Genomic DNA, 24,663 nt, shown 5'->3' on the forward strand with positions numbered 1-24,663 from the left:
GAGGACGAAATGAGGGCCTATATGTTATAAACCTAAATCTGTGCACTACTTCAGTTGCCCATGTCTCCTGCTAGAGTACTTTGTGGTGCTGATCTATGAAGCATCCCCATTCTGGGTCTAAGAGTTTATCTCTTAGACCGGCTACATTTCAAGACCATAGTCTTATACGATCCCCGGATGTCATGTCCCTCTCTGGTCTTTGCACTAAGTAGTTTATAGCCTGCTCTTCCATAGTTGTTACCCCACCCCATTGAGACTTCCGGGTATTACTCGCAGGATTATCGGCTGGCCCTATCAAAGTTATCCCTTCTGTGTAATCCCGATGTTCATCTATATTCATATTGAGGGGCACTATATCCCTCCTGTTTCCTTTTAGTCAATCAATCTCATTCAGGTCAGCTTCCTGGTCCATACTGGAGCAATTTGTACTAGGGGGAAGTGGGAGCTCGCATTTTCTAACATTGTTTGACGATCCACTCTTATTTGGGTTGTGTAGTTTGAGGCTTATTTGGGAAGGTGTAGCAGGTCAGGATCTTTGATCAAGAGATAGTAAGCCTTCCACTAAATATTTTGACCTTAAACCCAGCCTTATTGTATCACAATAATTGTTACTACTGAGCTGAGGTGATTAGTAGAAACAATGTCTTCTCTAACAACCACCCTACAGCCTTTCATGTGCCTCATGCAGTCTATTGCTTTGTTAATGAGCATCTCTTGCGTCTCCCTTCTACCTCTTATCAGTTTGGGCACATTAACCATACAAAATATCACATTGTTTCCCACGTATATCATTCAGGCGTCTTCCTCTATTTATAGTGACCACACTAGTTGCAGGTCCATCTCTCTGGATCTTCAAAGGATTTGAATGGGACACAGGCTCCAGTGTTGTAAGCTGGTCTTGTTGATATCTAGCCTTATAAGTCAGAACAGAGAAGGGGCATTTTTTACTCTAGCCTGATTGGCATCATTAGTACAGTTGGTTACAATCACACAGGGGTGCTGTCTTGGGGCAGCAGGCTGTTGTGTACCTCCTGAGCCACATCTTTTTTTAAATTCTTCTAACGTGTTATTTATTGCTCCTACCAATACTTCCAACTTATCCAGTTTGATGTTTAGGTCTTTAGCCAACCTCCCCATACATTCCTGAATCTTGCAACTTCACTCTTAAGAGACTGCAATTGTTCACCTAAGATGTTGCTCCCTTCACTAGACGGGCCATTAGATATATCTCGAATACCTGAACCAATAGCTAGTAACACCTGGGTACCCAATATTACATATCTGTTTGAGCAATCTATATTGGGTATAAATAGAATTGCACTTGTTTCTTGATCCTCAGTGGGGCAATTTTGAAGGGATTCAAACTGTTCAGTAGGTACCATCTTGGGTATAGGGTGAGACAGTGCTAGTTGCACCATGTTTATTCGTAGAAGATGGAGCTCTCTCCCTATTAAATTGTTTAAGGAACGGTCTAATGCCCTTATGAACAAGTTAATTGGCCTTCCTTTTCCGTACCAACTCTTTGGCCGACATGTCTGGATGTTTATCTGTGTGGACAAGCAACCCTTTGACTTCTTCAATTAACTCATCTATTTCAGCTAGTTTACAGTTCTCTGCCAAATGCCTCAGGATCTTCTTCTTGACATCCCCCATTCCTGGAGGTCCATCTATCGCCTTTCGTTTCACCATAATGCCAACCCTCAGTAAGATCAGGGGCCCTTAATCGCTTACTACAACCTTTAGAAAAAGCCAGCCAATTAAAAGAAGCCAACTAGGGATAGTAGATATGCTACAACTAGATTGTAACCACCTAGACTACATCAACATGGAGGCCATTTATAGTTCCGGCTCACCTGATGGTTCCAAAATGGCAAGGATTTAGAAACTCATAAATTTTCAAGCAGCTAACATAGTATTACCCTTTCAAGAGCCAGTCATTGGCTGAAGCTCTTGCTTGTAAAAACCAAATGCAACAGCTATGCCTGTCACTTAGGACAGTCTAGTCCAGAATCAATAGAGGAGGATGGTAAAAGTAGAAGGAACCAAGGGGGGTGGCCCTGACCTGCCTCTTCCTGGCACTGACAGGCACGGGACGGGCTTGCCCTTGGCCGCACAGCGGGAGGTGCCCGGGGACACGGACAGAATGACAGCGGCTCCTGCCACAAAGTTACCTGGGCCTTGTAGTCCTGGCCCTCTCATGTTCCATGCAGTGGGAGTTTTGAAGCAGCTTTATGTGACCGGTGGCACGGACAGAATGACGGTGGCTCCTGCCGCAAAGTTACCTGGGCCTTGTGGTTCTGGCCCCCTCGTGTCCCGCGCAATTGGAGGTTGGAAGCAGCTTTATGCGCCCTGTGGAGCGGACAGAATGACGGCTGCTCCTGCCTCAAAGTTACCTGGGCCTTGTGGTCTCGGCCTCCTTGTGTCTTTTAGTTATATTTCAGAAACTAAGGCCCATATTTATACTTTTTGATGCAAAACTGCGCCGACACAGTTTTGCGTCAAAAAAATTTAACACTGGGTAACGTCATTTCTTTGCTCTGGCATCAAATTTATACTTTGTTGCACAGCGGTGCAAACCAGTGGTGTGAATCATTTTTTTTTTACTCAAACCAATGCGTCACATCGTAAAGAAAAACGACGTTAACGCGGCAAAAATGGCTGTGAGCTGGTTTACGATGTCGCAAACTAGATACACTCCTTTTTCTGACGCAATTGCATCAAAAAGCGGTGCAAACACTGCAAAATGTGCAAAGGAGAGCCAAAATGGATCCCAGAAGCTTTGAGAGACCCCAGGAAGATGACAACTGACCATTAACCACCCACACAAGACCCAGGAGAGGGAGAAGAAGAAAAGGAATTGTTGGTTCAGTGCAGAGGAGCAGGAAATACTGGTCAGAGAGGTGACGGAACACCAGCACCAACTTTTTGTCACCTCTAAATTGCCAATTCGTAGGAGAGAGGCAATTTGGCCACAAATTGTGGACAAGATAAACAGTGTGGCTGAAGTACGGAGAACAGTCATCGAGTGCAAGAAACGCTGGCATGACTGCAAGCGCAGGACCAAGGAAAAGATGGCCAGGAAGGCAGCACTGCAGACTAGAGGTGGGAGTCCAGCACCGCAGGAGGCCCTGAACCAGAAGATGGTGGCAGCCATCATCCCTGAGGAGATCGTCACAGGGATTCAAGGACAGGACAGTGCAGACTACCAGGAGACAACACAGATGCAGGGTAAGTCGCATGGGGAACAAAAATGGCTATTTGTAAACTGTAAGCAGGGGGGGATACTTACTACACAATGCATGGAAATCATAATATTCAGGGAGTGGAATGGGCAAAGGGGCACGGCACGGGGGCATGGGCTGTTCAGAGGACACCTGAGGCACAGTACTACAGTACACCAACAACCTTAGCATTGGGGTATGCTGCCATGCCAAGGATGATGGAAAGGTAAAACCAGTCCAGGAGGGTAGGGAACAACGTAACAGTGGCCTGCTGCCACATGACAGCTGGTATTGTCGCTACATGAACTAGGGCCCAATTAACAGTCTCAGGCCATATCCGCAAGTGCAATTTAACATTGACAACAGTTGCCACTACCACCTCTGCTGTGTGTGCAGGTCAAGTAGCTATTAGCAGTTACGTGCCCATGGATCAAACACACCCAAATTAGAGGGTTCAGGATGACAACATTATCACTCCCCTGAAATCAATAAAAATATGCCAAACCAGTCAAATGTGAATGTCCATAGTCGTTACAAACATCAGCCATTGTCATAAACATTATGAGGTACACAGCAGTAATGTCATACCCATGCTGCACATGTCAGGGTCCACCCTGTGCCTGGGTCACATTAGCTGCAATGACACCATGCAACATCCCAACTGTCATACTGCTCAGATAACAGCATTGAGGGGGAGGAGATATGTAACTGGCTAGTGAAATACACCCGCACAGTGAGAGGAGGAACTGGAACACTGCTAGGACCATCAGCGCAATCCAATGTAGCACACATTCCCTAACATCAACATTACACACTACCATTGCTGACATCTGTAGTGTGCCACGCCAATGTTATACATAGTATATGCTAGGTCTCAGAAACATATAGCTGGATTTGAAATATCTGAGACTGGGGCAGTTCCACATTGTTAAGTGTGGTGCAAGTGCCATCAGAACACCCACAGTCAGTGCAAGGCCACAACATGAGAATGGAAGTAAATGGAGGGTTGAGTAGGACAAGAAGGTGGCAACGTACAATTTGGCCTAAACCTACACCTAGAAGTTATGATGCTGACATTGCCCCAAACTGCCCACACTACATGCAGGTGTGGTATAGACCTGGGAGAATGCTAATATTAATGACAGGAACAATGAACAGGAACCAATATCACAATGTGCAACTATTAGGAAGTCAGGCACGTCACATTACAAATGCCACAACACAGTCACACTAATTGTACCATATCTCATTGTAGAGGACGATGGCTCTCCTGGAGATATGCCTGTCCTGGACTTCCCTGATGACATGGGTGACGAGCTGACAAACATCAGCCAGCAGACCCTCCAAGATGTCCTTGGAACCCTCCAGTCCCCACCTTCAGTCGCAAGGAGGAGCACAGATACAGCAGCCATCACAGAGGACCCACCCACCACCCCAATAGTATGACCTGCCAGCTCCAACCCAGCTGAGGACTCTGACAAAACTGGCACCAGCTTTGAGAGAACTGTAGTTGGAGCACAGCGGGAGCTGGCCAAGGAGGTGCGGGTGGGGTTGCAAAATATTGCAGCCAGCCTTGAGGGTGTGCGTTCATGCATGATGACAACTGCAGAACAGGCAGCAGCCATGCAAGGGCGAACATCTACCTTGCAAGAACTGCAACAAAGTGTGAAGGAAATCAGCACAGCAGTAAGGGAGTTGACACAACACCTCGAAAAACAAACCTTTCAAAGCGTTCACAAATGCCATATTGACCACCTGAGGACCGACCTGGCTGCCTACCACAGTGATGTAGCTGCTATTCTTAAGAACCAGCTGCTCTTCCTTGCTGCAGTACTGCCCTTAATAGCCCCACAGTTGGCAGCTACAGGGATTTCTGACGCCACGTCTTCAAACACTGAAGTGTGTGTTGCCCCTTCAAACTCAAAAACAACAAGTGATGGACGGAATGCTGAACATTGTCAAACACTCACCCCCAGTCACAGATCTGGGTTTAATCCATCGTTCTTTTGCTCACCATGCCACCCCAGTTTGGACCCAGCCATATGCAAATCAGTCTTGACCCTGTTCCTCATGGGAACAGTCCAGCCCGAACTGCCAAGCCAGGTCCTCACTGGACCGGAAACAAGCATCCTGGGACCGGTTTCGGGGTTTCACCCCTCATCAGCCAGGCTAGCTTGAGTCCAGTGGCATGGGAAGCACGGGACCCACGTCTGGGTATACCCTTCCCACTTAGGGCGACAAAGCAAAAACAACAAGTGATGGACGGAATGCTGAACATTGTCAAACACTCACCCCCAGTCACAGATCTGGGTTTAATCCATCGTTCTTTTGCTCACCATGCCACCCCAGTTTGGACCCAGCCATATGCAAATCAGTCTTGACCCTGTTCCTCATAGGAACAGTCCAGCCCGAACTGCCAAGCCAGGTCCTCACTGGACCGAAAACAAGCATCCTGGGACCGGTTTCGGGGTTTCACCCCTCATCAGCCAGGCTAGCTTGAGTCCAGTGGCATGGGAAGCACGGGGCCCACGTCTGGGCATACCCTTCCCACTTAGTGCGACAAAGCAAAAACAACAAGTGACGGACGGAATGCTGAACATTGTCAAACACTCACCCCCAGTCACAGATCTGGGTTTAATCCATCGTTCTTTTGCTCACCATGCCACCCCAGTTTGGACCCAGCCATATGCAAATCAGTCTTGACCCTGTTCCTCATGGGAACAGTCCAGCCCGAACTGCCAAGCCAGGTCCTCACTGGACCGGAAACAAGCATCCTGGGACCGGTTTTGGGGTTTCACCCCTCATCAGCCAGGCTAGCTTGAGTCCAGTGGCATGGGAAGTACGGGACCCACGTCTGGGCATACCCTTCCCACTTAGGGCGACAAAGCAAAAACAACAAGTGATGGACGGAATGCTGAACATTGTCAAACACTCACCCCCAGTCACAGATCTGGGTTTAATCCATCGTTCTTTTGCTCACCATGCCACCCCAGTTTGGACCCAGCCATATGCAAATCAGTCTTGACCCTGTTCCTCATGGGAACAGTCCAGCCCGAACTGCCAAGCCAGGTCCTCACTGGACCGGAAACAAGCATCCTGGGACCGGTTTCGGGGTTTCACCCCTCATCAGCCAGGCTAGCTTGAGTCCAGTGGCATGGGAAGCACGGGACCCACGTCTGGGCATACCCTTTCCACTTAGGGCGACAAAGCAAAAACAACAAGTGATGGACGGAATGCTGAACATTGTCAAACACTCACCCCCAGTCACAGATCTGGGTTTAATCCATCGTTCTTTTGCTCACCATGCCACCCCAGTTTGGACCCAGCCATATGCAAATCAGTCTTGACCCTGTTCCTCATGGGAACAGTCCAGCCCGAACTGCCAAGCCAGGTCCTCACTGGACCGGAAACAAGCATCCTGGGACCGGTTTCGGGGTTTCACCCCTCATCAGCCAGGCTAGCTTGAGTCCAGTGGCATGGGAAGCACGGGACCCACGTCTGGGCATACCCTTCCCACTTAGGGCGACAAAGCAAAAACAACAAGTGATGGACGGAATGCTGAACATTGTCAAACACTCACCCCCAGTCACAGATCTGGGTTTAATCCATCGTTCTTTTGCTCACCATGCCACCCCAGACTGGACCCAGCCATATGCAAACTCACCACCACCAAGGGAAGAGGAGACAACACACACATCAGAAGATAAAGACGTGGAACAGATCACCTTCACCCGTAAGAGTCCCTGGTAGCACAAGTCCATGCCACATGGCCACTTATAACCAAGGTTCTGTGCTTTGTAACATGCCAGTCTTGCAACAGCTGCTCACAAGCACTGTTCTCCAGCCCACTGTTTATCTTGTCACTCTGCCCTGTGATTGTCTCTCACTACCTCAATGGCAATTCATGTCCCTCTGTCCCTCTGCACTGTATGACACTTCACCCCAGCATGTACAATGACATGTCCTTTTGCACTTGTGTAGGATCACAATGGAAGGTGGCCCACTAATGGACTGACAATCTTGGACTATGTAAAATAGCACTATAGCACTTTAAAATAAATAGCACTTACACAACCACTTTGTCTCTGTGTAATATGACACATCAAACGTGAGGGAGATTAGTGATGTTTGCCTTATGTCAATGCCTATAGAATGTCAATACAACTGGCCTGAAAGAATGTGGGCTGATAACTATGCACTGTGGTCTGGATTGTACCATCATCTACCCTTCCTGAGGGTTAATTCTGAGGTAAATAGAAAATACACAGTATAATGCTGTGCCGGACAGAATAAGTCTTCTTCAAGGGATGTCCAAGCAAAAAATATTGTCTTTTATTTTTACTTCAAGACAATCTTTACGTATGTGACATTTGACTCAAAGTTTTCATCACACACACCATACAGCAGGAATGGATGTGTATGAGTGTATGTACAAAAAAGTAACCTGGCTGTACAATGTAACAAATGATAGGTGTGAGTTATGCATGCTATACTACATGAGATTATACCATCACTCACCTTATCAGTGTTCACATGAACATCAGGCTGCAGGCAGACGTAACACAGTGTCCTCAATACCTAATCTGGCCTCAAAGTATGTCAGATTGAAAACATACATCCAAACCTAACAACACATTGAGATCCATAGTAACCATGAGTGGTGGGTGCAATGGATGGCAGATGCATGGAGAAGTAGCTTTAGTGTAGCTGCCAATGTGTCAGCTCAAGTGGGATTTGGTTGCAGGATGGAACACAAATGCAAATACTAAATTGACACTGTTCACTCATACCAAGGCCCTGATCCCCAAGCATATGACACATACTGTAAAGGAGTACCTAAATATTTATTGAACTGTAAAAAAAGGATACTAAAACTATGGGAAACACCTTAACTAACCTAACCTATCCTAACTACACATTACCCACAACTGCCCCTAACTACCCTAACCTAAACCTCCTTATCACATTTAACTAAACACTCTAAACACCAACTCCCCACCCCCCTTATATGGCGGGACACATGAAGGACAACATATACTAGCCTAAACACATACTATCTTATACTAAACAAATATATATTTTTCTGTTTTTTTATATATATATATTTTTTATACACAAAAACCCTAACATCATCCCCCACTCACCCGCCCACCGACATAAAAAAAACATGTAGAAGGATCATACCCTCCACCCCCAACACACTACTACTAACTAAACTAACAGCCTATTCTAATCTAACACTAAGCCCCCTAAACCCATTAATTAAAAGAACCAGGAAAGAGGAGGGAGGGGAGGGAATCATGGGTGGGGGTATTATAGTCACAAGTTCACCCTCTGCAGGGTCTTCTTTATGGCACGCACCCTCTTATTTACTTGCGACACCTCCTGCTGCAGCCTGTCCAGTCTGCAAAACATCCGTTGCATGTCACGTTGCAGAGCACGAAAATCAGCAGTGTCAATGACTGCAGCAGGGGTAGTCTCAGTGGCAGTTGTTGTTGGTTGTCCACTTGGTGGTGTCATGCTTGGAGGGGGAGGTGCAGGTACTGCTGTCAGTGGTCCTGGAGCTGAGGAAGTTGAAGGTCCTGCAGTGGTTGCTTGGCCTGGATTGGCCATTTATCTAAATCAAGACAACAAAGAGATATATGCTGACAGTGCATATTGTGGTCATCCATGACAGAATGCATGGGCACAGGTGTAGTCATTGCACCTGAATTGTGTCACTCATTGCCCTGTGTACCCATAATGGGTTTTGGAAATCACATTTAGCCACATTCATCATCTTACATTTGCCAAGTTGGGAGATCTGCGAGTATACAGCAAACTGACACTGTCCCATTATTAAAACATGGTTTTGCAAATGTACCACTGTGTCAATCATGATGATGTAGGTTTCATTTTGTATGTACCTTCGGAATGGCAGCAGTCACAGGAATGCTGGTCTTCTGATCTTAGCATACACCCATGTCTGTGATAGCCTCCATACTGGGAAGTTAGTTATTGTACATAAGCTGCACTAGATCATCAGGGGTCTACCAAACGAAACTAGCAAGTATTAGGGAACTTTATATGTATGATGGAATTGGTCAGGGGTCCCTTGCACTACATCATGCACGTAATACATTGTGACCATGCAGTCCCCAACGTCAGGTATCCCATGATGACCCCATAATTTATGAGAAGTGCATGGCTATAGAGTAACACAGATGGGAAATGCAGTAGCTCTGTTCCAGCTATTGTGCCCAAGACCAATTTAAAACACACAGGTACAATGAGCAGAGGGCCAGGGATAGTTGTTATCCCTCATTTTGTATCATTTGCTTCATGTTATATGCTACAGCTATGGAAAGAAACACCAAACATTTCGAAATGAACATGTGTGCATTACTTTGGCATCCATTCTTAATTTAATTGCTGCACAACCAAGTCAAACTATCAGCCTAAGATATTACCAGGGGTTAGAAAGAAATTGGTACGTATGGGCCAGAATACATTTCAGACGTATTCAAAATAATTGGGGAACACATTCATTCTTTGAATTATCTGATGAAAAACATCTCTTTCCTGGTACACTCACAGACCATGGATAAAACATATGATAGAGCCGCATTAGCATCATCTATTGACGTGAAGGCAGCACTAATTTACAAGCTCCAGTTGTGTTTTGTAACTTAGTGCAACTGTTCCGTCAACAAATGACGGTAGTGTGTAGCAATTATTGTATAACTCAGGGCCACTGAATGTTTAACTTGCACTCCACATGTCCAAAAACATTGCCTGCAGCATATCAACAAATCTGCTACTGTCACTACAGAGCATTTAAATGTGCACATTACTCTGAATTGTACTCACCAACAGGGCCACCAATCACAATACCCAGGTGGTCCAGCAGGTCTTGCTCTCTGGCAACAAGGTCAGCCCAGCGGTGCTTTAGTTGGTGGTCGTTGCACGGTGTGTTGTAGACGTGACGCAGATGGTACAAGACCTTTGACCACCGCAGCCTCCTCGCCTCTGTGTGATACCCCTGTATCACCCTGCCACCTGCTTCGATCATCAAGGGGAGGAAGTGGCACACCAGCCAAATGAATCCCCCCAGCTCCTCCTCACCCATTCTCCCCAGACGTAGCCTATCCAACATGACAGATATAACATGAAAATTAAAGGGTACAGACGATAATAAAGGGAAAGGAGGGAGGAAACTGAAAAAAGTAACCCTAAAACAACCCAACTATCCCCAAACTAACAATACCCACAACAGACTCCCCACAGTACAAAGACAAAATTTGACACCAAAAATGACAATTAAACACTTACAAAGAACAACTGAGACACTTACAAATAACACAGATGACAAAGTGGATGGGACACATGAGACAAAATCACAATTGGGACAGACAAAACTCTGAGCACAGCCACCCAGTCTAGAAAAATCACAGACTGCAAAGTGAAAGTGACAGTACACCCACTGTACCAATTCTGTAAACAGGATATCCTATTACATCACTTCCTGCCTCAAATGCGGTCCGTTCTTATTATGACGCACATGCCTAAAAATTAACCCGCATCCATAGTTCCAAATATTTTGCTTCGGTAACCAATTTCATGGGGTACAGTGTAGGAATTACCGCTCGGGGTAAGTGGATGTATCATGGCTGTGAGCGTCATTTTTCTATGCATATACAGGGAATTTTGACTCATGTGCACCTTTTTTGACGCGTATGCATCAAAATTTATGTCTTTTACTCGGTTTGGGTCATTTCTCACATTTGTATAGTACAAGACAGCTGTAACTATCCAGAGATAGGCTGTTTGCACCTACATTTTGCATTCCAGTGTTTGAGCACATGTGGCAGATCACACTACTGCGGACCATGATCCTCTAGTTGTTGTACCGGATCAGCACTCTTCACTGACGCAATAGATAGCCAAACTTTCAAAATACAAATTGGTATTACCCAGCTTGAGCAGAATGTGCGTCAATAGAGGATAGCAAGGCTACGCAAATTAATACATTAACTCATAGCCTGTGTGTCAATGTCTGTGAACTGGCTATTTCAATTTTAGTTGGCCCTCTGTGAGAACATCACAAGACGTGTTTTCATAAATGTGCTTGTATGCATGTGTTGTAAATTTGGATAACAATCAGATACTATTCAGTGTGGCAATGAGTCAGGAAACGTGCTTGTGATACACGTAGCAACAAATGCTGTGTGAACTTTCCTGACTTTTGGGACAAAAGCATCTCCCATGACAAACTATGCACAGGATAGATAGAGGACGGGTGATAATGGCAATGTTACAAGACTAAGCCATCACATGTACTGAAATGTTGGATACCACTTCCTGGTCACTTGTTTGTATACTACCCATGAGTCAGGCATTTGAAAATGCTATGTATGTAAAGTGTTTGTGACATAGAGTCCCAAAACAAAACCAAAAATGTAATGTCACTCCACAGTTTGAGTCATGTAAATGACCTATGTTTCTCTTGTGGCAGTGGAGGACCAGCAGACCAAGCAGCATGTGTTCACATATTTCCAGTGGTTAATTGCACAAAGGTGTCCAGTTCAAGTGTGTGGCCATGTGTACCCTGTGTCATTATTGGGGTACATGTTGTCACAGTTACGTGCAGGTCTAGTCATGAATCTGTGGAGCCATTCCCTGCATTAACAGAGTATCCTTCAAAGCAGAATTGAACGAAAGCCAAAGAGGAATTGAAAAAACACATGGGGATAGTCCAGCTATGGCACTGCAGAAGTTTTATGAGACTGACAACAGGGCAACCTTGGTGTGCTCACAAAGTTGATGAATCAGTAATTTTAAACCGGCAGGTTTCATCACAACATTTGTACACAAGGTGGCCTCTAAAATTCCCACTGCAACCGGGAACATCAGTGCCTCTGTGCTGATTAATTTCACAGCTATTCGCCATGCAAGCCCCTTCAATAGGTTGGGGCCGATGTGAATCTGTGTGTGGACCGTCAGGGCACAAACATGCTTTGTCCTTTCATGCACATTAGCAAACGTTGTTTGTTTTGCTGGAGGCACCATACCCAATCCATGCATACAGCCATGGTACACTGTCACTGTTTGTCACTCATGCATACATGAAACCCAGACAAGGAATGGCCCGTGATTAGGCTATTTGAAGACATGTCCCACACCATGATACGATAGGTAAACTGATTACGCTATACAATCTATTTGAGGATTCATTGTAGAAGTACCAGACACAATACCCGAGGAGGAAAGTGAGGCCATGGAAAGCAACTATGAGACAAATGTAGCCACAGGGAACCTTTATGGTAACAGAAAGACAGGAACCAATCAGGCTAACAGGATGGAGGCTCTGTCAGGAACTAACATGAACAAGGCAAATACACAGTGAGCAGACTGGGACTGGGAAAAGCAGGAACAACACTGTGGAAAATGAAAACTGTATTTGTCCTCTGGGCTGCAACGTTACACAATCACCCAAAGCCTGTGTTACACAACTGATTTATACAGCAATGCATAACAATGATATACATATAATGGCAGCTTCTAAGCAGTTCCAGGCAGCAGCAAGGGCAGTGCAGGTTCAAATGGCTGGTCTGCATGGAAGTGCTCACAGGTGTGTGCAGCTTCAGTCTCTCACAAGTCCTGTAGGTGAGAATCAAGTTCAAAGGGCCAACAGTACCTTTCACATGGGAAGCAATTGACAGGTGATTACAGGTCCTACTCACTACCAGGCAGTGCATTATCTGACCTGAAGTCCATGCAGACAGATGAACTATGACTATGACATGCCATACTAAAGAGGGAAGCACACTGGAGTCAGAATGTGGGTCTGGGTGTGTGTAGATGAAGGATTATCTGGGTACAAACAGTCCATTTACAGGCCCCCCTAGAGAAGGGTGGGGAGAGACTGAAAACATGGCAGTGGCAGGATTTTTGACCTGGGATGGCATGCGCAGGGCATGTCTTGTGAGCAATGCCTGTCATACCTGGGGCACTTGTGCTATCCATTTGCAGCTTACATGAACTTCTTGTCTCACATACTCCTTGCGGAGATAGCTGATGTCACACTTACTGCTATCAAGGGTCTGGTTCTACATTACTGTCACCAATGCAATAGCACATCCACTGCCTCATGTATGAGGCAGTTTTTTACCTTATGAATGATGGTGTCTTAGTTGTGTGCCATATGCTGCAATGAACCATGTTGACAACATGTATGTGTGCCATAGCTGTGGTCCTCTGATATTGACCTTCAAATGTGAAATGGACAGGATATATGTCATTTACACTGTGTGTGAAGTTGGGTGTACATTCATGCCCATCAAACGTGATGTGGATTTTTCAGTATCCTAATCTGTATATCTGCAATGCTCCATGATGCTAAACTCTGATTATAAATCCTAGGGATAATGTGATGCATAAATAATTACCCAGACCATGATATAGTGATTAGAATAGGTATTTAATGACATATGGTAAGACAGTGGTGATGGTGACTAGAGTTAAAAGACGTTTTGTACAATGTGTTGTCTCTGACGCAATCCTGCTGCAGTGTTTCGATGGTCCCCCTCATGTTGATGGACAACATCCTCCTCTTCCTCCTTTTCAGGCATTTGTGGGTCTGGTTCATAGAGGGGAATTTTCCTCCTTACACAAATGTTGTGCAGGATGGCACAGGTCAAAATGATCTTGCGCGCCATTTCAGGTGAGTATAGGAGGCTGCCTCCGGTGATGTTGATGCACCTGAATCTTGACTTCAGGATGCCAAAGGTCCTCTCTACTATGGTGCGTGTCCTCCGATGTGCATCATTATAGGCACGCTCTGATGCTGTGCTTCAGTTTGCAAATGGGGTCATGATCCATGGCTGGATCCCATACCCCTGATCAGCTGAAAGAGAAAATTTGTGAAAACATTTTGATGTAGCTTGCACCATGATTATCACTTTGCAAGGCAGTTGTTATCTTGTGTTGTCTGTGACTCATCTGTGTTTGTGTTATTGTGTGGAATCCTAGGCTTCTAGGATGTACCATCGGGACTGGGATGTTTCATTATCTGAACTGGTGTTTGGTTGATTGACCGGATGTCAGCGGTATTTTTGTAGACTTGCAGTAGATTGTGTACTCTCATGCATTATGTCATGTGAAAGAGGTGTCCATGTGTCTTAACTGGGGGTGACATGATACTTCCATACACAGAATTAATTCCACAGTGGTGGGAACCCTGTTCCATCTATATGGCCTGGATATCACCATCCAATTTAACATATGCAATATAATTTGTTAAACATCAGTGAGGCCCTTTGATTTGGCTAGGTGACATTGTACTACACATCTCCATTAGTTGGCGGCACTGACGTGTTGACAATTGACAATGCACAAAAATCCCATGTGTGACAAGTTCTCCTGCCTTCTGCGTTGCCTTTGGGGTCCCTGATGGTGTGGTGTAAGCTGCTGCTGTTGGTCCTGTGCTCTGCGTCTTCGTGCATACTGGATGAATAGCACCTCCATGTCTTCCTTTTGAAGCTCTGCTTTTGCTTCTGTGTGTTTTCCTTAAGTAGTGGTGTGTTTGCCCCATTTTAACGCCTGCCCTGACCCATGTGTTATTTTTTGACGCAAATCGGGTTGTGCGTCATTTTTCGACTCCGCCTCCCAGCCGTGCAGGATTTTTGCACGGTAGGATAAATATGGCGCACAGGTGTTTAAGTCATTTTAAGGACGGGATGGCCTACCTTGCATGTCATTAACGCAAGGCGGTTTCACGCATCCAGAAAATGACGCACACGGCAGAATTTTGGCGTTCGCAGGGTCGAGTGTCAAAGTATAAATATGGTGTAGGGTTTGCGCCAAATTTGCATCAAAATTTTTGACGCAAATTAGGCGCAGGCGGAGTATAAATATGCCCCTAAATTCATACTCGTAGGCTTAGTGCCATACAGCCAAGATGTAGCCAGAGTATACATCCAAGGAGGGCTTGAACAAGGAATCCCCAAAAAAGACTACTTATCCCATAGGGGAAAGATCAATTGCAACACTCACAAAATGAAATCACTTTAAAAGTTCACTGTCTGTCTCCAAAGTTCCATAGGCATTTCTGCTCACAACCCGTAACACAAAACTGAGTTAACACATTAGAGCCAGGCAATGCAGTTCAGAGACACCCACCACTTGATGTGGCTGAGTTTTGCTGTCTGCGGCACTAGCGCTAACACAGGGCACTAGTGAGTTCAATCATGTGCTGTAGATAGCGGAATTTCTTCTAAACACCTGTGCACAACTACTTTCGGAATCTTTGGCCTGGCACAGAATAGGATCAGAATAATGTTAAGTCTTGGTCAAGCTTTAACCAACTCGCCTGGCAACAAAGATATCTTGCTTTCCATCCTCTCACGAATATATTGTCACCGGACGTTAACTTTGTCTGACCAACATTCCTTGTCTTGCCGGAGTCATTCTCATAGACTGAAATTTTATTATTTGACCCTGCAATGACTGCAATTTATATGATAAACATGTGATGGACAATAAGACAAAAAACATAGCAACAGGATAAAATAGTGTGCCTCTTCTGAAAACTAACGTGCACAAATAAATTTGCAGTCACCAAAAGTGCAAAGCGGTTGGCACGAGACAGTGGATACATTTATTCAGCATTTACTGGTCCATATAAAAATGGAGAAAATGTGTCTAGCTACAAGGTAAAAAACAATAAACTCTGATACAATCTACAAAATCCTGTCTCGGGTCTCTTTGTTTCATGGCCTGGAAGGAGAAAAGTCGCCATCTTCAATACTGTTGGCCCAAAACGTTAATACAAGCTTTTAATCTGTAAATCTTGTCTTTAATACATTTCTAGAACATTATTAGACTATGCAAGCAAGTAATCAACAAAGACATTAGTCTGTTTCAAATAAAAAAAACTTCATCGCAAGGATGGATTGCAAAATATCTGGCAGTGTGAAATCAAACCTCTAGGGTGAAAGTAAGTTCATGTAAGTCCTTTAAATTCACACCGTACTAAAATGTCTGGATTCCGTAAATCGCCGTCTGGTGGAAACTTGAATATTGTTCCTGTCCCAAAATAAATACATTAAAGAGAGTGCAGATGGATACGGTCTCGAATGTTGGAAAAATATTCTCTCCTTTCACTTTTTACAGGATGTTGAAAATCAAAGTTTTAAATAAATAAAAGTCTGGCTGATCCTCCTAGCCTGCAGTAGGTCTTTTTGAATTGGCAAATGTGTTTTTTTTAAGCTTCAAATGTTCAGAATGAGTTCAGAAACCTCGTTTAAAATAAACACAAGCCAGACTGTTTCTATTAGCCCTGGGAAACATTCCAGACTTACATGCTGCCCGTGAGAGCAAGGAAGCGAGGAAATATGAATCTATGGAAGGGAGCACATATGGATTGTTGGCAGTATTCTGTTACCATTTTCTTAACATTTTCAAAATGATAAATGAATATACATATTTTTCAAGGGTGAGTTGCGTTACACCCATTTGCTTGGCTCATATACGTGCATAGCTGACTTGATCATAAGCCTTTGCAAATCCCTTAACTGGGAGCACATCTCCAAAGCTGCATGTATTTTAAGCATTTGTATGTCAGCACATTTGGGTACTTGAATTATTAAAAAGTATGTTTTTAATTTTTACTCCATATAATTTTTTTTGACAGACAAGGAAGTATGCGTTGCGTCCATAGGGCAGTATTGTATTTCATACCTTTGCTGTTTATGCCAGAATAAAAATGAGTTCACTTAGAGTGTCAGAAGCCAGGTTGAATGCATAGAAGCAACATTCTTCATTTTCCCTGACTTCGATTTTTGGAAGAATGTAGGAAAATAATATATGATCAATTGTTTGTTACTCCAGATTATTGTGAAAAAGCCGCAATAAGTTAATGAAAAGTGAACCCAGAAGACTTAGGGGCATATTTATACTACGTTTGCGCCAAATTTGCGTCGTTTTTTTCGACGCAAATTCGGCGCAAAACTAACGCCATATTTATACTTTGGCGTTAGACGCGTCTAGCGCCAAAGTATGAGTAAAGAGCGTCATTTTTTTGCGTGAACGCCTTCCTTGCGTTAATGAGATGCAAGGTAGGCGTTCCCGTCCAAAAAAATGACTGCGACGCAAATGCGTCGTATTTATACTCCCGGACAAAAATCACGCCCGGGAGTGGGCGGGTCAAAAAACCCCGCATTTGCGCCTCTTTTTAACGCCTGGGTCAGGGCAGGCGTTAAGGGACCTGTGGGCTCAAAATGAGCCCACAGCTGCCCTCCCATGCCCCCAGGGACCCCCCCTGCCACCCTTGCCCACCCCAGGAGGACACCCAATGCTGGAGGGACCCACCCCAGGGACATTCAGGTAAGTTCAGGTAAGTATATATATATTTTTTTAAAATATTTTTTTTTGGCATAGGGGGGCCTGATTTGTGCCCCCCTACATGCCTCAATGCCCAATGACGATGCCCAGGGGACATAAGTCCCCTGGGCATGGCCATTGGGCAAGGGGGCATGACTCCTGTCTCTACTAAGACAGGAGTCATGTAAATGGCGTTTGGGCGTCGTTAAAAATGGCACAAATCGGGTGGAGGCGATTTTTTGCGTCAATCTGACTTGCACCATTTTTAAGACGCCCTAGCGCCATTTTTCCCAACGCCGGCGCTGCCTGGTGTACGTGGTTTTTTTCCACGCACACCAGGCAGCGCCGGTCTGCTTGCGCCGGCTAACGCCATTCAATAAATACGGCGCCCGCATGGCGCTTCAGAATGGCGTTAGCCGGCGCAAAATTTTTTGACGCTAAACTGCGTTAGCGCAGTTTAGCAACAAAAAGTATAAATACGGGCCTTAGTGAGTGAACAGCTTTTCCAATGTCGTAAAGCAATATGGCTAAAAAGCACAGGAGAGTTTTAGAGAACCAATAAGTATACTTGTGTCATGGAGTCTTTACAGCTTCTAAGTTATTTTAAAGAATCAGCACTGGTCTACTTGTGAATATTTCTTGATTAAGATTTGGTCTTTAGACTAACTTGGATGATATTTTACAACGCAGCTCCTGATAGACAGGGCAGTGATGCTGCTCAATGAGCCAAGACACACCTTTTGACTTATCCTCTCTTTCTGCTCACTGTCTCGGGTTTAATTCCAGCCTGTCCCCACCAGGGGAGCAAAAGGCACTATAAAGAAGAGGGATTTTGTTTCCGGGAATGCTGCCGTGGTATTGGGGAAGTGCTCCACTGGTGCCTGGCAAATTGGGAGGTTTATCCTCAATCTGACCATGAATTTAGAGGGCTAAAGCCGTTTCAATGCCAGGGATTATTTGTTTTAGAAATGGGAAAGGATGGCCCACCCTAGCATCAGGCCTTACGCCCATTCCAATATGGGCACAGCTGTGGTAGAAACTCCTAGGGAGAGCCACACAAGTTGCATTACCCTAGACTCCTCCGGATGCATAGTTTTCAGAAATGTCTGGATTTGATGTTTCCATGAGTTGTGGTCAAGCCCTGCATCTTCCAACATCACCAAAATGGGTCTATTTGTGAGACAACAATTTTGATTTCTCTGTGTTGTGTTTTGGGGCCTTTACTGCATACCCAGCCACGCAACTGGGGAACCTTTTTTATTGGAAGAAGTGTGAAAACACAGAATAGTAGAACATCTGTTGTTATCAATTTAATTTCTTACTTTTGTTCTCAATGTTTGGCTTCTTAATGTAAGCCACTGTACAATAACACATTTTGCTAAATGCTTTCTGAAACTCAATAGCATGGACAATGCCAAATTCATAGTTGTAAAAAATAACCACTATTCCTAAATTCAGTAACTTGAAGACAGTTAAAAACTGATAGGTTGCCTTGACACCCATTTTTCAGTCATAATGCTTCAGAAAGGAAAGCTGCGTGGTTGGAACACAATGAAAAATCATTATAAGCTGCAGCTCAATTGTTGGCTGTGGGACATCACATGTTTTAGGACAACCAACAAACATTGTATATCCCTGCGACCAGAACGGTCTGACAGAGGAAACAGTATATTACTCTTGCAAATCAGCCATCGGGCCAAAAAAAAGCAGTTGAAAAAAATGCCACCTATTCTTCTGTTTCCTACTTTTTTCATTATTTTTTCTGTCAACAATCAGGTTTTTTGGGAAAACACGAGCTACCTACCCAAACGATCCTGTGCTGAATTTCAAATTGTGTCTACTTTTTCAGAAATGTGTAGGTTTTGGGTTCATCCATGGGTTTCACACCTGTTTCCACTACAAACTGCAAGTAGGTACAAACCCCAAAAATTAGAAAACTCAACTACCACTAGGAAAAATGCAAAAACTGTGGTAGAAGCTGGTTTTTTTTTATGTCATTACCTGTTTAGGAAAGCTGGAAAATGGTGATCTTAGCACAGTCAACTTTTTTATAGAATCCATTTTTACACAATAGCACTTTCTTACACATCACTTTTCCCCATTTTTCTAAAATAAATCCAAAATGTTGTTATATTTTGGCTGTTTTCTTAGTTCTCTGCAAGGAAGTTCACAACCCTGGGTACCTTTAGAATACCCAAGATGCCTTTCCTGTCACAAGCACTAGGCCCATTAACACAAGCGTGGTGCCCTTTTTATCAGGAGACATGAGGGAATCATGGGTGGTAGGAAATATGTGGATTCCTGCAGATTTCAGACATTTCCTTTACAGAATTGTGAGGAAAATGTGTGTCTTTAGTTAATGTATGAGGTTTTGCTAGGGTCTGACTAAAACTCCTTCTGATCTCCATGCAAGTCACAGCACTCTGGACTTCCCCAGGTGTCTAGTTTTCAGAAATTTCTTGATCTGGTAGGTTTCCCTGCGTGGCGGCTGAGCTGAGGCCCAAATAGATAGCTAACCACATTGCCAAAAAAGGGTTGATTTAAGTGGAAAAAAATGAACTGTTGTGTTTGGGCTCTTTCCTGTTGCAGGCACAAGCCCATCCACACAAAGTGGGGTCCATATTTATCTGGAGACATTTGTAAATATAGAACAGTAGAACATTTGTTATTACCAATTAGATTTCTCTGCAGTCGTGGCTTCCAAGTGTAAGCCAGTGTGCAAAAAATACAATATCTTATAAAACAAACTCCAAGTCACTTGGTAGCAGGCGTAACCTCAGATACGTATTTCCACTGTTCCTAAACTCAGTATCATGAGTACATTTCTGAAATATATAGGTTTCCTTCATATCCATTTATCATCCCTATATTTTACCAAGTGAACTGCTGAATAGCTGGTAAACGATGAAAGATCATTGTAATTTTGCTCCAGCAACCACAAGGGGCTATCAGACGTAACAGTATACTTCTTTTGTAAATCAGCAATCATGACAAGAATTTACAGATGAAAACCGTTGTCACCAATGTCTATTTTTTCCGAACCATTTTCACTATATTTTATTTCAACAGTTAGATTCTCTGAAAAATTGTGTTGATGGTTGAGGGGAAAGGTTCACATTACTCAAGCAACAGCCACAAACCTTGTCAGAGTGAACCACAAAAAGGCAGTAAAAGAGCCAGGGTTTTACCTTCTGTCAATTGGCACAAAAGTAGTCAGGCTTAACTTAGAGGCAACCTTTGAAGTATTTATGCATCAGTTAAACATCCATAAAGTGAAAATACAGTACAAGACAAACCCCAGTCTAATTTAGAAAAATGCAGTACATTTTAATATATAATTTGGCAGCAAAATGGCAACAATCCAATCAGAAAAACTGGAATTATCAATTTGTGAATTTTAAAGTGAAAAATAGCACCTAAAAACAAAGTCTAAAGTTGTGTCCTACCTCGATGAAGCGCGGTACAGTTACACAATGTCGATTGGGCCCGGTCTTCATTTCAAGCCTTTGAAGACATTTTGTATGTCTGAGAAGGTAAAGTTCAGCAGGGCTAGGCAGCTGGTTGTGTCTGAGGAGGAGGTGTCAGTGTTGGGAAGCCACTGGACAGAGTCACAGTGAAGATTTCTATGTTTGGACTTAATCTTTTTTTATGGGAATCGACAATCTCCAGTAGTACAAAGCTGTAGGCTACAGCTGATAAGGGCTGCATGAGGCCAAATGCCCCTTCTGTGAGGAGCCGCTGAACAAGATTTGCTACTGTGGAGAAGAACATAGTGGACCTACCATAAAGTCAGGACAGATGGCCATGCACTTTGTGCATCTTGACAAGCAGGTAGGTCGAGGTCTCCTCTGGGGTCTCAGGGCACTTTTTCAGTGAAAATGTCTGAAGTCCCAAGTGTTGGATTTGGGCTATCTGGGCAATTTAGCATCACTTTCAGTGTTCAGGACTACAGGAGCATCACTTGGAGAGTCAAGACTCACTCAGACTGAGTCCAGGTGTGGGTTGAAGATGCACGGAGCCTGTCCCTGAGGCTCTGCCCTCTGCCAACTAGCCCTAGCCCTTCGAGTCACTCTGGTAGTCCTGGGTCCAAGCTGAAAATCAGGTCTTAAGCAGCAGGGCATGCCACAGAGGGCCCAGGGCAGGCTTTCCACAGCAGGGCAGTCCACTTGGTGCAGCTGGGCAGTCCTCTGAAGTACAAAACAGGACCCGGGCAGCAAGACAGTCCTCTGAGAGTCCTTAACACATCCAGAAGTGAACTGAAGGTTTGAGGGTCCTAATTTAATATCTGGTACAAGCATTGGAGTGGAAGAAACTTCTAGAGGGTTTCCCCTGCAAATTTGGTTGGAATTTCCTTTTCTCCCTTGCCTGGTCCAACCTTTTAAATACAATGTACCCTGCCCTAAGAATGCTATAGGCCTACCCTAGGGGTGACTTACATGTATTAAAAAGGGAGGTGTAGACCTGGCAGAGGGATAATTTTGCCAGGTCGTATTGGCAGTTTAAAACTACTCACAGGCTGCAATGGCAGACCTGAGACATGTTTTTAGGGGCTACTCAAGTGGGTGGCACAAAAAGTACTGCAGGCCCACTGGCAGCATTTTAATTTACCTGCCCGGGGTATATGGTATACCACTCTACTAGGGGCGCATAAGTAAATTAAGTAGGCCAATCCGATGTAAGCCAAGCCTATTTACCAAATTTTAGAGAATGAGCACAAGCACTTTAATAGTGGTTAGCATTTTTAAAGTCAGAGAGTACTAAGCAAGTGCTAAAGTGCTAAAGTGAGTTCAGCAAAACAGTAAGATAGAAAGGAAAATGTTTGGGGGAAGATCACCTGAGGCCTGATAAGTCTAACTGTTTCTCTGGGAAAACATTGAGGGATCTACACTAATGACCACTTGCTGAATTAAAAGTGTTGGCATAGTTTTCTGGGATCACCTATGGCTTTCTATCATAAACTGCAAGTAGGCTGAAACCACAAAAATTAGGACAAATTGGCTACTTCTTAGAAAAAAAAAAAAAAAACTGTGATTTTTGGTACAACTCTGCTCGTTCCTGAAAGCTCAGAAGATGATGATCATGGTACAACAAATAGTTTGTTGAAGCCATTTTTTGAAAAACACATACACTTTCTCAAATTTTCCCCCGAAAACAATTTTTGCTTTAATACTAAGACTATCTTGATTTTTGTGTTATTCAGATCGAGGATATTAACATTCATCAAAATGCTAGTAAATATAAAAACAACGGACTAATTAACCAATTTTTTATTATTTAATACCATACAGTGTTCTGATGTCCTCTCATTGTGGCTCGCGTAGTGTAAAACCTGAAATGAATAAATAAATAATTAGAAAAATAAATACACCAGGAGCCATTCTTCAAGAGGATGGAAGAAATACCAATACCTCTAGAAATGAGAACACCCTCAAACTACCTGTATGTAAAGCCTATGTAATTTTGACACTCAGTTTCCCAGGGCCATGCGTCAGCAGCTTAATAAGTGCACGTTTAAAAAAAAATTGTGATACATGTAAATACTGAACTTAAAATGAAATAAACAGGACTACAAACTTGAGATCTTTGGGCTAAACAGCCGATACATAGGGTCCTTTCTTGTCAGTAAAGATATATCTGCAAGATCAATATTCTTAGAAATTACATACATGTTAACCAAGTGCGCAAGTCTTTAGCATTTTTGTATATTTAGACCCAATCATACTTTTAAGTTCCAGCTCTAATTCACCTTTAACTAAAGCATTAAACATACAAAATGTTTGATAACATAAAACTTACATGCAGTATATGCTAGGGTATCATGGAAGTATCTGGAGTTATATAGAAAAAAACTATCATACAAAAATAATTAGGATTTGTGGCTGAAAATTCAATTTAAACATATAAATTCAAGTTTCGGGGGACTTGAATTCAGTGAACTCAGGTGAGGAGACGAAATAAACAAAGGAAGCATGAATGAGGGAGGTTCAGTTTAAGATAGAGAGAATTACACTATTTATGGCAAACAGTAAAAAGAGAGGAGCTGGATGGATTTGATGGAAGAAAACGTTTGCATCCAACGAGATAAGTAGACTAAATGTACAGGTGTGTTAAAGACGGTAAATATGGGTTGGGCTAGAAATGAACTATTTAAACATCTCTCTAACAGTGATAGTGGAGGAATTTCTTATCAGAATGACCTTAAGGAGGAATTCTGTGGCCCCACGGACCAGGGCCATTAAGGGTTTGGCAAAGTGGATATTATGCTCAGGCTCCACTCTTCCCAGGGCCCCACACTCCTTCAGCAAAATCTATTTCCAGATTTATCAATTAAAGGAATACTGCTGCCTTCATTATTCTGGAGGCAGCTCACATTGCCATTCCACTAGATTGTGCTAGATGACATGCCCCGGGCTACATTTACTGCACCTGACAAAAACATAAGAAGCATCCAGAGGGTGCTGCAAGTGCCTTGCAAAAATGTCTGTTAAAACTGCCCTACCCACTGTCTGCTTCTCTTGAATCTGGCAATGACGATTGTGAAAGGGAAAGCTAACCCACAGGGACAGTTTGACTTTTGGAAATAAACATCCACTCATAGTCCATATCTGATCAATGGTTGGTGACTACAATTGCAGATACAAAGCATTGGCACCTATGTATGTAAGTATGTATGTGGTATATATGTAGCACAGAACTACCCAAAAAGCAGCAAAGCGATCACTGTAAAGGATTAAAGGCAAAGATACAATCAACATGTGATTGGAGGTTGATAGTTTCTATGAAAATAGACTGTCACTGCACCATGACGTAATGTTGCTTAAATAGGTGCGTCTTCAGCTCTTTCGAATTCTGCAAGATAACTCGTCAATCATTAGTCCCTGTAATTTGTCAGTCAATTTAAGTGCCCTCACCCAACGTCAGATTAGCATCAGCATATTGGGCTTCATGCAAAACAATTTAGAACACAAATTTAGGAAAACATCTAGCTATGGATCTATCAAAACAGTGCATTCGGTACCTAGAAAGAAAAGGCATAAAATACATAAAAGTCACATATCTACCCTTCCATGGCATGGGTCAG

This window comes from Pleurodeles waltl, chromosome 12 (assembly GCF_031143425.1).
Source record: "Pleurodeles waltl isolate 20211129_DDA chromosome 12, aPleWal1.hap1.20221129, whole genome shotgun sequence".
Lineage (NCBI taxonomy): Eukaryota > Metazoa > Chordata > Amphibia > Caudata > Salamandridae > Pleurodeles > Pleurodeles waltl.